Consider the following 5,000-nt stretch of genomic DNA (forward strand, 5'->3'; position numbering starts at 1 on the left):
ACCTAACCCTAACCCTAAACCTAATCTTTACCCTAACCATAACGAAAACCTAAACCTACCCTAACCCTAACGGAAAACTAACCCTAACCCTAACACTAAACCTAACTCTAAAACTAACGAAAACGTAAGCCTAAACCCTAACCCTAACCCTTACCCTAACCCTAAGGCAAAACTAACCCTAACCCTAACACAACCCTAACGCAAACCTAACCCTAACCCTAACCCTAACCCTAACCCGAACGTAACGCTACCCTAACCTAACCCTAAACCTAACCCTAACCCTAACCCTAACCCTAACCTTAACCCTAACCCTAACCCTAACGCAAACCTAACCCTAACCCTAACCCTAAACCTAACACAATCCTAACCCTAACCCTAACCCTAAACCTAACCCTAAACCTAATCCTAACCCTACCCCTAACGCAAACCTAAACCTAACCCTAGCCCTAACCCTAACCTTAACCCTAAACCTAACGAAACCTAACCCTAACCCTAACCCTAATCCTAACCCAAACGCAATCCTAACCCTAACCCTTACCCTATGCCTAACCGTAAACCTAACCCTATCCCTAAACCTTACCTTAACGCAAACCTAACATTAAACTTAACGCTAACCATAAAAACATAACCCTAACCCTAACCCTAACCCTAACTCTAACCCTAAACCTTGACCTAACCGTAACCCTAACCCTAACCGTAACCCTAACCCTAACCCTAACCCTAAAGATAACCCTAACCTTAAACTAACATTAACCCTAACCATAACGCTAAACTAACCCTAACCCTAACCCTAACCCTAACCCTAACCCTAATGCAAACCTAAACCTAACCCTAACCCTAAACCTAACTCTAAACCTAACACAAACGTAAGCCTAAATCCTAACCCTAATCCTAACCCTAACCCTAACCATAACCCTAAACCTAACCCTAACACGAATGAAAACCTAACCCTTAAATTAACCCTAACACTAACCCTAACCCTAACGCAAACCTAACCTTAAACCTATCCCTAACCCTAACCCTAACGCAAACCTAACCCTAACCATAACCCTAACCCTAACCTTAACACAAACCTAACCCTAACCCTAACCCTAAACCTAACCCTAAACCTAATCCTAACTGTAACCCTAACGCAAAACTAAACCTAACCCTAACCCTAAACTTAACCCTAACCCTAACGCAAACCTAACCCTAACCCTAATTCTAACCCTAACCCTACCCCTAACCCTAACCCTGAACCTAACCCTAACCCTAAAACCTAAACCTAACCCTAACACTACCCTAACCTATCCCTAATCCTAACACTAACCCTAAACCTAACCCTAAACTAACCATAACCCTAACCCTAATGCAGACGTAACACTAACCCTAATCCTAACCCTAACGCCAACCTAACCCTAACCCTAACCCTAAACCTAATGCAAACCTAACCCTAACCCTAACCCTAACCCTAACCCTAAACCCTAGTCCTAACCCTAACCCTAACCCTAACCAAACCCTAACACTAACCCTAAACCCTAATATAAGCCTAACCCTAAACCATATCCCTAACCCTAACCCGAGTCCCAACCGTAACCCTAAACCTAACGCAAACCTAAGCCTAACCATAACCCAACCCTAACCCTAACACAAACGTAAACCTAACCCTAACCCTAACCTTAACGCAAACCTAAACATAACCCTAACACTAACCCTAAACCTAACCCTAACGCAAACCTAACCCTAACCCTAACCCTAACCCTAACGCATACCTAACGCTAACCATAACCATAACCCTAACCCTAACCCTAAACCTAATCCTAACGCAAACCTAACCCTAACCCTAACCCAAACCCTAACGCATACCTAACCCTAAGCCTAACCCTAATCCTAACGCAAACCTAACCCTAAACCTAACCGTAAACTTACCCTAAGCCAAACCTAACACTAACCATAACCCTAACCCTAAACCTAACGCTAATCCTAAGCCTAACGCAAACCTAACCCTAACTCTAAACCTAACCCTAACCCTACCATAACGCAAATCTAATCCTAACCCTAACACTATATCTAAACCTATCGCAAACCTAAGCCTTAATCCTAACCCTAATACTAACCCTAACCCTAACCCTAAAGCTAACCTAACCCTAACCCTAACTCTAAACATTAACCCTAACCCTAACCCTAAAGATAACCCTAACGCAAAACTAACCCTAAACCGAATGCAAACCTAAACTTAAACCGAACCCTAACAATAATCCTAACCCTAACCCTAACCCTAACCCTAACCCTAACACTAACGCTAACCCTAACCTAACCATAACCCTAATCCCTAAACCCTAACCCTGACCCTAATCCTAACCGTGTCCCTAAGCCTAAACCAAACCCTAACCCTAACCCTAAACTTAACCCTAACCCTAACCCTAAAGCAATCCTAACCCTAACCCTAACTGTAACCCTAAACCTAACCCTAACCCTAACCCTAACGCAAACCTAACCCTAATCAAACCCTAAAACTAACCCTAACCCTAACCCTATCGCAATCCTAACCCTAACCCTAACCCTAATCCTAACCATATCCATAACGCAAGTCTAACCCTATCCCTAACCCTAACTCTAAACCTAACGCAAACCTAAGCTTAAATCCTAACCCTAATCCTAACCCTAACCCTAACCCTAAAGCTAACCTAAACCTAACCCTAACCCTAAACATTAACCCTAACCCTAACCCTAACGTTAACCCTAACGCAAAACTAAACCTAAACCTAACCCTAAACCTAACGCAAAACTAAACCTAACCCTAAACCTAACCCTAAGCATAAGCCTAACCCTAACCCAACCCTAAAACCTAACCCTAACCCTAACTATAACCGTAACCCTAACCCTAACCCAAACCCTAACGCTAACCCTTAACCTAATCCTAACCCTAACCCTAAGCCAATCCTAACCCTAACCCTAACCCTAACCCTAAACCTAAACCTAACCCTAACCCTAACCCTAACCCTAACGCAAACCTAACCCTAACCCTAACCCTAAATCTAACCCTAACCCTAACCCTAACGCAATCCTAACCCTAACCCTAACCCTAACCCTAAACCTAAACCTAACCCTAACCCTAACCCTAATGCAAACATAACCCTAACCCTAACCCTAACGCAAACCTAACCCGAACCCTAACCCTAAACTAAGCCTAACTCTTACCCTAACACTAACCCTAAACCTACTTCTAACCATAACCCTAACGCAAACCTAACCTTAACCCTAACCTTAACCCTAACCCTAACCCTTACCCGAATGCAAACCTAACCCTTAACCTAACCTTAAACTTAACACTAACCCTAACGCAAAACTAACCCTAAACCTAACCCTAACCCTAACCCTAACTCAAACCTAAACCTAACACTAAAACTAACCCAACCCTAACCCTAACACAAACATAACCTAACCCTAACCCTAATCCTAACCCTAACCCTAACGCAAACCTAACCCTAAACCTAACCCTAACCGTAACACTAGCCGTAACCCTAACCCTAATACTAACCCTAACCCTACCTCAACCTAACCCTAACCCTAACCATAACCCAAAACCTAACCTTAACCCAAACCCTAAGCTAACCCTAACCCTAAACCTAAACCTAACCCTAACCATAACCCTAACCCTAACCCTAACCCGAATGAAAACCTAACCCTTAAAGTAACCCTAACCCTAACCCTAACCCTAACGCAAACCTAACCTTAAACCTAACCCTAACACTAACCCTAACGCAAACCTAACCCTAACCCTAACCCTAACCCTAACGCATAACTAACCCTAACCCAAACCCTAACCCGAACCCTAACCCTAACGCAAACCTAACCCTAACCCTAACCCTAAACCTAACCCTAAACCTAATCCTAACCGTAAACCTAACGCAAACCTAAACCTAACCCTAACCCTAAACTTAACCCTAACCCTAACCCTAACACAAACCTAACCCTAACCATAAGCCTAACGCTAACCCTACCCCTAACCCTAACCCTAAAACTAAACCGAACCCTAAACCCTAAACCTAACTCTAACCCTACCCTAACCTATCCGTAATCCTAACCCTAACCCTAAACCCTAAACCTAGCCCTAACCTAACCATAACCCTAACCCTAATGCATACCTAACCCTAACCCTAACCCTAACCCTAACGCAAACCTAACCCTAAACCTAACCCTAACCGTAACCCTAACCCTAAACCTAACGCAAACCTAACCCTAACCCTAACACTAACCGTAACCCTAAACCTAACCCTAAACCCTAGCCCTAACCCTAACCCTAACCCTAACCAAACCCTAACCCTAACCCTAAACCCTAAACTAAGCTTAACCCTAAACCATATGCCTAACCGTTACCCGAATCCTAACCCTAACCCTAACCTAACACTAACCCTAACGCTAACCCTAATGCGTAGCTAAACCTAAAATTAACCCTAACCCTAATCCTAACCCTAACCCTAAACCTAACGGAAACCTAAGCCTAACCATAACCCTAACCCTAACCCTAACACAAACGTAACCCTAACCATAACCCTAACCCTAACCCTAACACAAACCTAACCCTAAGCCTAACCCTAATCCTAACGCAAACCTAACCCTACACTAAACCTAAACTTACCCTAAGGCAAACCTAACACTAAACATAACCCTAACCGTAAACCTAACCCTAACCGTAACGCAAACCTAACCCTAACTCTAAACCTAAACCTAACCCTACCATAACGCAAATCTAACCCTAACCCTAACCCTAAATCTAAACCTATCGCAAACCTAAGCCTTACTCCTAACCCTAATCCTAACCCTAACTCTAACCCTAAAGCTAACCTAACCCTAACCCTAACCCTAACATTAACCCTAACCCTAACCCTAAAGATAACCCTAACGCAAACTAACCCTAAACCTAACGCCAACCTAAACTTAACCCTAACCCTAACCTTAACCATAATCCTAACCCTAACCCTATCCCTAAACCCTAACCCTGACCCTAATCCTAACCG

This window comes from Rhinolophus sinicus, chromosome 1, assembly GCF_057876585.1.
Source record: "Rhinolophus sinicus isolate RSI-liver-muscle chromosome 1, RSI-T2T, whole genome shotgun sequence".
NCBI lineage: Eukaryota > Metazoa > Chordata > Mammalia > Chiroptera > Rhinolophidae > Rhinolophus > Rhinolophus sinicus.